The sequence below is a fragment of the Schistocerca americana genome, chromosome 6, assembly GCF_021461395.2.
Source record: "Schistocerca americana isolate TAMUIC-IGC-003095 chromosome 6, iqSchAmer2.1, whole genome shotgun sequence".
Classification (NCBI taxonomy): Eukaryota; Metazoa; Arthropoda; class Insecta; order Orthoptera; family Acrididae; genus Schistocerca; species Schistocerca americana.
The window spans coordinates 648,472,937-648,484,737 of NC_060124.1; positions in this window are offsets into that span (position 1 = coordinate 648,472,937).

Sequence of the window (11,801 nt, forward strand, 5' to 3'; positions counted from 1 at the left end):
ATTTTCGAATCCGACGCAAAACTGATAGGTAATTGTAACATTACGGGCCTCCTAATGACGATGGAACACTCAAATTGCGTCGATATTCAATACATCGTCCTCCAGCCGACTTCTCTCCAAGGGGATATTGCTGCCTCGGGCACCATATGGTCCTTCTCCTATGAGTAGATTTTCGAATCCAACGCCGAAATGACAGTTAATTGTAACGTTCAGGGCCTCCTAATGTGATGGAACACTCAAATTGCGGCGAGATTCAATTCATCGTCCTCCAGCCGACTAGTCTCCAAGGGGATATTGCTGCCTCGGGCACCTTATGGTCGTCCTCCTGTGAGTCCAGATTTTCGAATCCGACGCAAAACTGATAGTTAATTGTAACGTTCAGGGCTTTCTAATGACGATGGAAAACTCAAATTGCGTCGAGATTCAATATATCGTCCTCCAGCCGACTAGTCTCTAAGGGTCTATTGCTGCATCGGGCACATTATGGTCGTTTTCCTGTGAGTCTAGATTTTCGAATCTGACGCAAAACTGATAGTTATTTTGTAACGTTCAGGGCCTCCTAATGACGATGGAACACTCAAATTGCGTCGAGGATCGTTACATCGACCTCCAGCCGACTTGTCTCCAAGGGTCTATTGCTGCCTCGGGCACCTTCTGGTCGTTCTCCTGTGAGTCTAGATTTTCGAATCCAACGCAAAACTGATAGTTAATTGTAACAATCAGGGCCTCCTAATGACGATGAAACTCTCAAATTGCGTCGAGATTCAATACATCGTCCTCCAGCCGACTTGTCTCCAAGGGGGTATTGCTGCCTCGGGCACCATATGGTCCGTGTCCTAAGCGTCTAGATTTTCGAATCCGAGGCGAAACTGATAGATAATTGTAACGTTCAGGGCCTCCTAATGACGATGGAACACTCAAATTGCGTCGAAATTCAATACATCGTCCTCCAGCCGATTTGTCTCCAAGGGGTATTGCTGCCTCGGGCACCATATGGTCCGTCTCCTGTGCGTCTAGATTTTCGAATCCGACGCGAAACTGATAGATAGGGCCGCCTTATGACGATGGAAGACTCATATTGCGTCGAGATTCAGTACATCGTCCTGCAGCCGACTTGTCTAGAACAGTCTATTGCTGCCTCGGGCACCTTATGGTCGATCTCCTGTGAGTCTAGATTTTCGAAACCGACACAAGACTGATAGTTAATTGTAACGTTCAGGGCCTCCTAATGACGATGGAACACTCAAATTGCGTCGAGATTGAATACATCGTCCTTTTGTAGACTTGTCTCCAAAAGTCTATTGCTGCATTCGGCACCTTATGGTCGTTCTCCTGTGAGTCTAGATTTTTGAATCCGACGCATAACTGGTAGTTAATTATAAGGTTCAGGGCCTCCTAATGACGATGGAACACTCAAATTGCGTCCAGATTCAATACATCGGACTCCAGCCGACTTGTCTCCAAGGGTCTATTGCTGCCTCGGGCACCTTATGCTCGTTCTCCTGTGAGTCTAGATTTTCGAATCCGACGCATAACTGTTAGTTAATTGTAACAATCAGGGCCACGTAATGACGATTGAACTCTCAAATTGCGTCGTGATTCAATACATCGTCCTCTAGCCGATTTGTCTCCAAGGGGATAATGCTCCCTGTGGCACCATATGGTCGTTCTCCTATGGGCCTAGACTTTCGAACGCGACGCAAAACAGATAGTTAATTGTAACGTTCTGGGCCTCCTATCGACAATGGAACACTCAAATTGCGTCGAGATTCAATACATCGTCGTCCAGCCGACTTGTCTCCAAAGGTATATTGCTGCCTCGGGCACCTTATGGTCGTTCTCGTGTAAGTCTAGATTGTCGATTCCGACACAATACTGATAGTTAATTGTAACGTCAGGGGCTCCTAATTACGCTGGACACTCAGTTTGCGTCGAGATTCAATACATCGTCCTCCAGCCAACTAGTCTCCAATGGGATATTGCTGCCTCGGGCACCGTATGGTTTGTCTCCTGTGAGTCTAGATTTTTGAATCCGACGCAAAACTGATAGTTAATTGTAACGTCAGGGCCTCCTAATGACGATGGAACACTCAAATTGCGTCGAGATTCAATACATCGTCCTCCAGCCGACTTGTCTCCAAGGGGGTATTGCTGCCTCGGGCACCATATGGTCCGTCTCCTGTGCGTCTAGATTTTCGAATCCGACGCGAAACTGATAGATAGGGCCGCCTTATGACGATGGAACACTCATATTACGTCGAGATTCAGTACATCGTCCTTCAGTAGACTTGTCTCCAAGAGTCTATTGCTGCATTCGGCACCTTATGGTCGTTCACCTGTGACTCTAGATTTTCGAATCCGACGCATAACTGGTAGTTAATTGTAAGGATCAGGGCTTCCTAATGACAATGGAACACTCAAATTGCGTCGAGTACCAATTCATCGTCCTCCAGCCGACTTGTCTCCAAGGGGATATTGTTGCCTCGGGCACCATATGGTCCGTCTCCTGTGAGTCTAGATTTTCAAACCGACGCAAGACTGATAGTTAATTGTAACGTTCAGGGCCTCCTAATGACGATGGATCACTCAAATTGCATCGACATTCAATACATCGTCCTTCAGCCGACTTGTCTCCAACGGTCTATTGCTGCCTCGGGCACCTTATGGTCGTCCTCCTGTGAGTCTAGATTTTGGATACCGACGCATAACTGGTAGTTAATTGTAAGGTTCAGGGCCTCCTAATGACGATGGAACACTCAAATTGCGTCGCGATCTAATACATCGTCCTCTAGCATACTTGTCTCCAAGGGTATTATGCTGCCTCGGGCACCAAATGGTTGACCTCCTGTGAGTCTAGATTTTCGAATCCGACGCAAAACTGATGGTTAATTGTCACGTTCAGGGCCTCCTAATGACGATGGAACACTCAAGTTGCGTCGAGATTCAATACATCGTCCTCCAGCCGACTAGTCTCCAACGGGATATTGCTGCCTCGGGCACCGTATGGTCCGACTCCTGTGAGACTAGACTTTTGAGTCAGACGCAAAACTGATAGTTAATTGTAACGTTCAGGGCCTCCTAATGTGATGGAACACTCAAATTGTGTCGAGATTCAATACAACGTCTATCAGCCGACTTGTCTCCAAAGGTCTATTGCTGCCTCGGGCACCTTATGGTCTTCGTCCTGTGAGTCTCGATTTTCGAATACGCCGCAAAACTGATAGTTAATTGTAACGTTCAGGGCCTCCTAATGACGATGGAACACTCAAATTGCGTCGAGATTCAATACATCGTCCTCCAGCCGGCTAGTCTCCAAGGGGATATTGCTGCCTCGGGCACCGTATGTTCCGACTCCTGTGAGACTAGATTTCTGAATCCGACGCAAAACTGATAGTTAATTGTAATCTTCAGGGCCTCCTAATGACGATGGAACACTCAAATTGCGTCGAGATTCGTTACATCGACCTTCAGCCGACCTGTCTCCAAGGGTCTATAGCTGCCTCGGGCACCTTGTGGTCGTTCTCCTGTGAGTCTAGATTTTCGAATCCGACGCATAACTGTTAGTTAATTGTAACAATCAGGGCCTCGTAATGACGATTGAACTCTCAAATTGCGTCGAAATTCAATACATCGTCCTCTAGCCGACTTGTCTCCAGGGGGATATTGTTGCCTCGGGCACCTTATGGTCCGTCTCCTGTGAGTCTAGATTTTAAAAAACCGACGCAAGACTGATAGTTAATTGTAGCGTACAGGGCCTCCTAATGACGATGGAACACTCAAATTGCATCGACATTCAATACATCGTCCTTCAGCCGACTTGTCTCCAACGGTCTATTGCTGCCTCACGCACTTTATGGTCGTTCTCCTGTGAGTCTAGATTTTGGATACCGACGCAAGACTGATAGTTAATTGTAACGTTCAGGGCCTCCTAATGACGATGGAACACTTAAATTGCATCGAGATTCAATACATCGTCCTTCAGTAGATTTGTCTCCAAGAGTCTATTGCTGCATTCCTCACCTTATGGTCGTTCTCCTGTGTGTCTAGATTTTCGAATCCGACGCATAACTGGTAGTTAATTGTAAGGTTCAGGGCCTCCTAATGACGATGGAACACTCAAATTGCGTCGAGATTCAATACATCGGACACCAGCCGACTTGTCTCCAAGGGTCTATTGCTGCCTCGGGCACCTTATGGTCGTTCTCCGGTGACTCTAGATTTTCGAATTCGTCGCAAAACTGATAGTTAATTGTAACGTTCAGGGCCTCCTAATGACGGTGGAACACTTAAATTGCGTCGAGATTCAATACATCGTCCTCCAGCCGAGTTGTCTCCATGGGGATATCGCTGCCTCGGGCACCATATGTTCCGTGTCCTGTAATTCTACATTTTCGAATCCGACGCAACACTGACAGTTAATTGTAACGTTCAGGCACTCCTAATGACGATGGAGCACTCAAATTGCGTCGCGATTCAATACATCGTCCTCCAGCGGACTTGTCTCCAAGGGGATATTGATGCCTCGGGCACCTTATGGTCCGTCTCCAGTGAGTCTAGATTTTCGAATCCAACGAAAAACTGATTGTTAATTGTAACACTCAGGGCCTCCTAATGACGATGGAACACTCAAATTGCGTAGGGATCCAATACATCGTCTTCCAGCCGACTTGTCTCCAAGGGTCTATTGCTGCCTCGGGCACCTTATGATCGTTCTCTTGTGAGTCTAGATTTTCGAATCCGACGCAATACTGATAGTTAATTGTAACTCTCAGGGCCTCCTAATGACGATGGAACACTCAAATTGCGTCGCGATTCAATACATCGTCCTCCAGCCGACTTGTCTCCAAGGGTCTATTGCTGCCTCGGGCACCATATGGTCCTTCTCCTATGAGTAGATTTTCGAATCCAACGCCAAAATGATAGTTAATTGTAACGTTCAGGGCCTCCTAATGTGATGGAAGTCTCAAATTGCGTCGAGATTCCATTCATCGTCCTCCAGCCGACTAGTTTCCACGGGGTTATTGCTGCCTCGGGCACCTTATGGTCGTCCTCCTGTGAGTCCAGATTTTCGAATCCGACGCAAAACTGATAGTTAATTGTAACGTTCAGGGCCTCCTAATGACGATGGAACACTCAAATTGCGTCGAGGATCGTTACATCGACCTTCAGCCGACTTGTCTCCAAAGGTCTATTGCTGCCTCGGGCAACTTATGGTCGTTCTCGTGTAAGTCTAGATTGTCGATTCCGAAGCAATACTGATAGTTAATTGTAACGTCAGGGCCTCCTAATTACGCTGGACACTCAATTTGCGTCGAGATTCAATACATCGTCGTCCAGCCGATTTGTCTCCAAGGGGTATTGCTGCCTCGGGCACCATATGGTCCGTCTCCTGTGAGTCTAGATTTTCAAACCGACGCAAGACTGATAGTTAATTGAAACGTTCAGGGCCTCCTAATGACGATGGAGCACTCAAATTGCGTCGCGATTCAATACATCGTCCTCCAGCGGACTTGTCTCCAAGGGGATATTGACGCCTCGGGCACCTTATGGTCCGTCTCCAGTGAGTCTAGATTTTCGAATCCAACGAAAAACTGATTGTTAATTGTAACACTCAGGGCCTCCTAATGACGATGGAACACTCAAATTGCGTCGAGATTCAATACATCGTCCTCCAGCCGACTTGTTTCCAAGGGGGTATTGCTGCCTCGGGCACCATATGGTCCGTCTACTGAGCGTCTAGATTTTCGAATCCGAGGCGAAACTGATAGATAATTGTAACGTTCAGGGCCTCCTAATGACGATGGAACACTCAAATTGCGTCGACATTCAATACATCGTCGTCCAGCCGATTTGTCTCCAAGGGGTATTGCTGCCTCGGGCACCATATGGTCCGTCTCCTGTGAGTCTAGATTTTCAAACCGACGCAAGACTGATACTTAATTGAAACGTTCAGGGCCTCCTAATGACGATGGAACACTCAAATTGCATCGAGATTCAATACATCGTCCTTCAGTAGACTTGTCTCCAAGAGTCTATTGCTGCATTCGGCACCTTATGGTCGTTCTCCTGTGTGTCTAGATTTTCGAATACGACGCAAAACTGGTAGTTAATTGTAAGGTTCAGGGCCTCCTAATGACGATGGAACAATCAAATTGCGTCGAGATTCAATACATCGGACTCCAGCCGACTTGTCTCCAAGGGTCTATTGCTGCCTCGGGCACCTAATGGTCGTTCTCCGGTGACTCTAGATTTTCGAATCCGTCGCAAAACTGATAGTTAATTGTAACGTTCAGGGCCTCCTAATGACGGTGGAACACTCAAATTGCGTCGAGCTTCAATACATCGTCCTCCAGCCGACTTGTCTCCAAGGGGATATCGCTGCCTCGGGCACCATATGTTCCGTGTCCTGTAATTCTACATTTTCGAAACCGACGCAAGACTGATAGTTAATTGTAACGTTCAGGCACTTCTAATGACGATGGAGCACTCAAATTGCGTCGCGATTCAATTCATCGTCCTCCAGCGGACTTGTCTCCAAGGGGATATTGATGCCTCGGGCACCTTATGGGCCGTCTCCAGTGAGTCTAGATTTTCGAATCCAACGAAAAACTGATTGTTAATTGTAACATTCAGGGCCTCCTAATGACGATGAAACTCTCAAATTGCGTCGAGATTCAATACATCGTCCTCCAGCCCACGTGTCTCCAAAGGTCTATTGCTGCCTTGGGCACCTTATGGTCGTTCTCGTGTAAGTCTAGATTGTCGATTCCGACGCAATACTGATAGTTAATTGTAACGTCAGGGCCTCCTAATTACGCTGGACACTCAATTTGCGTCGAGATTCAATACATCGTCCTCCAGCCAACTAGGCTCCAATGGGATATTGCTGCCTCGGGCACCGTATGGTTTGTCTCCTGTGAGTCTAGATTTTTGAATCCGACGCAAAACTGATAGTTAATTGTAACGTCAGGGCCTCCTAATGACGATGGAACACTCAAATTGCGTCGAGATTCAATACATCGTCCTCCAGCCGACTTGTCTTAAAGGGGGTATTGCTGCCTCGGGCACCATGTGGTCCGTCTCCTGAGTGTCTAGATTTTCGAATCCGAGGCGAAACTGATAGATAATTTTAACGTTCAGGGCCTCCTAATGACGATGGAACACTCAAATTGCGTCGAAATTCAATACATCGTCGTCCAGCCGATTTGTCTCCAAGGGGTATTGCTGCCTCGGGCACCATATGGTCCGTCTCCTGTGCGTCTAGATTTTCGAATCCGACGCGAAACTGATAGATAGGGCCGCCTTATGACGATGGACACTCATATTACGTCGAGATTCAGTACATCGTCCTTCAGTAGACTTGTCTCCAAGAGTCTATTGCTGCATTCGGCACCTTATGGTCGTTCACCTGTGACTCTAGATTTTCGAATCCGACGCATAACTGGTAGTTAATTGTAAGGATCAGGGCTTCCAAATGACAATGGAACACTCAAATTGCGTCGAGTACCAATTCATCGTCCTCCAGCCGACTTGTCTCCAAGGGGATATTGTTGCCTCGGGCACCATATGGTCCGTCTCCTGTGAGTCTAGATTTTCAAACCGACGCAAGACTGATAGTTAATTGTAACGTTCAGGGCCTCCTAATGACGATGGATCACTCAAATTGCATCGACATTCAATACATCGTCCTTCAGCCGACTTGTCTCCAACGGTCTATTGCTGCCTCGGGCACCTTATGGTCGTCCTCCTGTGAGTCTAGATTTTGGATACCGACGCATAACTGGTAGTTAATTGTAAGGTTCAGGGCCTCCTAATGACGATGGAACACTCAAATTGCGTCGCGATCTAATACATCGTCCTCTAGCATACTTGTCTCCAAGGGTATTATGCTGCCTCGGGCACCAAATGGTCGTCCTCCTGTGAGTCTAGATTTTCGAATCCGACGCAAAACTGATGGTTAATTGTCACGTTCAGGGCCTCCTAATGACGATGGAACACTCAAGTTGCGTCGAGATTCAATACATCGTCCTCCAGCCGACTAGTCTCCAACGGGATATTGCTGCCTCGGGCACCGTATGGTCCGACTCCTGTGAGACTAGACTTTTGAGTCAGACGCAAAACTGATAGTTAATTGTAACGTTCAGGGCCTCCTAATGTGATGGAACACTCAAATTGCGTCGAGATTCAATACAACGTCTATCAGCCGACTTGTCTCCAAAGGTCTATTGCTGCCTCGGGCACCTTATGGTCTTCGTCCTGTGAGTCTCGATTTTTGAATACGCCGCAAAACTGATAGTTAATTGTAACGTTCAGGGCCTCCTAATGACGATGGAACACTCAAATTGCGTCGAGATTCAATACATCGTCCTCCAGCCGGCTAGTCTCCAAGGGGATATTTCTGCCTCGGGCACCGTATGGTCCGACTCCTGTGAGACTAGATTTTTGAATCCGACGCAAAACTGATAGTTAATTGTAATCTTCAGGGCCTCCTAATGACGATGGAACACTCAAATTGCGTCGAGATTCGTTACATCGACCTTCAGCCGACCTGTCTCCAAGGGTCTATAGCTGCCTCGGGCACCTTGTGGTCGTTCTCCTGTGAGTCTAGATTTTCGAATCCGACGCATAACTGTTAGTTAATTGTAACAATCAGGGCCTCGTAATGACGATTGAACTCTCAAATTGCGTCGAGATTCAATACATTGTCCTCTAGCCGAGTTGTCTCCTGGGGGATATTGTTGCCTCGGGCACCTTATGGTCCGTCTCCTGTGAGTCTAGATTTTCAAACCGACGCAAGACTGATAGTTAATTGTAGCGTACAGGGCCTCCTAATGACGATGGAACACTCAAATTGCATCGACATTCAATACATCGTCCTTCAGCCGACTTGTCTCCAACGGTCTATTGCTGCCTCACGCACTTTATGGTCGTTCTCCTGTGAGTCTAGATTTTGGATACCGACGCAAGACTGATAGTTAATTGTAACGTTCAGGGCCTCCTAATGACGATGAAACACTTAAATTGCATCGAGATTCAATACATCGTCCTTCAGTAGATTTGTCTCCAAGAGTCTATTGCTGCATTCGGCACCTTATGGTCGTTCTCCTGTGTGTCTAGATTTTCGAATCCGACGCATAACTGGTAGTTAATTGTAAGGTTCAGGGCCTCCTAATGACGATGGAACACTCAAATTGCGTCGAGATTCAATACATCGGACCCCAGCCGACTTGTCTCCAAGGGTCTATTGCTGCCTCGGGCACCTTATGATCGTTCTCTTGTGAGTCTAGATTTTCGAATCCGACGCAATACTGATAGTTAATTGTAACTCTCAGGGCCTCCTAATGACGATGGAACACTCAAATTGCGTCGCGATTCAATACATCGTCCTCCAGCCGAGTTGTCTCCATGGGGATATCGCTGCCTCGGGCACCATATGTTCCGTGTCCTGTAATTCTACATTTTCGAATCCGACGCAACACTGATAGTTAATTGTAACGTTCAGGCACTCCTAATGACGATGGAGCACTCAAATTGCGTCGCGATTCAATACATCGTCCTCCAGCGGACTTGTCTCCAAGGGGATATTGATGCCTCGGGCACCTTATTGTCCGTCTCCAGTGAGTCTAGATTTTCGAATCCAACGAAAAACTGATTGTTCATTGTAACACTCAGGGCCTCCTAATGACGATGGAACACTCAAATTGCGTAGCGATCCAATACATCGTCTTCCAGCCGACTTGTCTCCAAGGGTCTATTGCTGCCTCGGGCACCTTATGATCGTTCTCTTGTGAGTCTAGATTTTCGAATCCGACGCAATACTGATAGTTAATTGTAACTCTCAGGGCCTCCTAATGACGATGGAACACTCAAATTGCGTCGCGATTCAATACATCGTCCTCCAGCCGACTTGTCTCCAAGGGTCTATTGCTGCCTCTGGCACCTTATGGTCGTGCTCCTGTGCGTCTACATTTCCGAATCCGACGCAAAACTGATAGTTAAGTGTAACATTACGGGCCTCCTAATGACGATGGAACACTCAAATTGCATCGAGATTCAATACATCGTCCTCCTGCCGACGTCTCTCCAAGGGGATATTGCTGCCTCGGGCACCATATGGTCCTTCTCCTATGAGTAGATTTTCGAATCCAACGCCAAAATGATAGTTAATTGTAACGTTCAGGGCCTCCTAATGTGATGGAAGTCTCAAATTGCGTCGAGATTCCATTCATCGTCCTCCAGCCGACTAGTTTCCAAGGGGTTATTGCTGCCTCGGGCACCTTATGGTCGTCCTCCTGTGAGTCCAGATTTTCGAATCCGACGCAAAACTGATAGTTAATTGTAACAATCAGGGCCTCCTAATGACGATGGAACACTCAAATTGCGTCGAGGATCGTTACATCGACCTTCAGCCGACTTGTCTCCAAAGGTCTATTGCTGCCTCGGGCAACTTATGGTCGTTCTCGTGTAAGTCTAGATTGTCGATTCCGAAGCAATACTGATAGTTAATTGTCACGTCAGGGCCTCCAAATTACGCTGGACACTCAATTTGCGTCGAGATTCAATAAATCGTCCTCCAGCCAACTAGTCTCCAATGGGATATTGCTGCCTCGGGCACCGTATGGTCCGTCTTCTGTGAGTCTAGATTTTTGAATCCGACGCAAAACTGATAGTTAATTGTAACGTCAGGGCCTCCTAATGACGATGGAACACTCAAATTGCGTCGACATTCAATACATCGTCGTCCAGCCGATTTGTCTCCAAGGGGTATTGCTGCCTCGGGCACCATATGGTCCGTCTCCTGTGAGTCTAGATTTTCAAACCGACGCAAGACTGATAGTTAATTGAAACGTTCAGGGCCTCCTAATGACGATGGAACACTCAAATTGCATCGAGATTCAATACATCGTCCTTCAGCCGACTTGTCTCCAAGGGTCTATTGCTGCCTCGGGCACCTTATGGTCGTTCTCCTGTGAGTCTAGATTTTCGAATCCGACGCAATACTGATAGTTAATTGTAACTCTCAGGGCCTCCTAATGACGATGGAACACTCAAATTGCGTCGCGATTCAATACATCGTCCTCCAGCCGACTTGTCTCCAAGGGTCTATTGCTGCCTCTGGCTCCTTATGGTCGTGCTCCTGTGCGTCTACATTTCCGACTCCGACGCAAAACTGATAGTTAAGTGTAACATTACGGGCCTCCTAATGACGATGGAACACTCAAATTGCATCGAGATTCAATACATCGTCCTCCTGCCGACGTCTCTCCAAGGGGATATTGCTGCCTCGGGCACCATATGGTCCTTCTCCTATGAGTAGATTTTCGAATCCAACGCCAAAATGATAGTTAATTGTAACGTTCAGGGCCTCCTAAAGTGATGGAAGTCTCAAATTGCGTCGAGATTCCATTCATCGTCCTCCAGCCGACTAGTTTCCAAGGGGTTATTGCTGCCTCGGGCGCCTTATGGTCGTCCTCCTGTGAGTCCAGATTTTCGAATCCGACGCAAAACTGATAGTTAATTGTAACAATCAGGGCCTCCTAATGACGATGGAATACTCAAATTGCGTCGAGGATCGTTACATCGACCTTCAGCCGACTTGTCTCCAAAGGTCTATTGCTGCCTCGGGCAACTTATGGTCGTTCTCGTGTAAGTCTAGATTGTCGATTCCGAAGCAATACTGATAGTTAATTGTAACGTCAGGGCCTCCTAATTACGCTGGACACTCAATTTGCGTCGAGATTCAATAAATCGTCCTCCAGCCAACTAGTCTCCAATGGGATATTGCTGCCTCGGGCACCGTA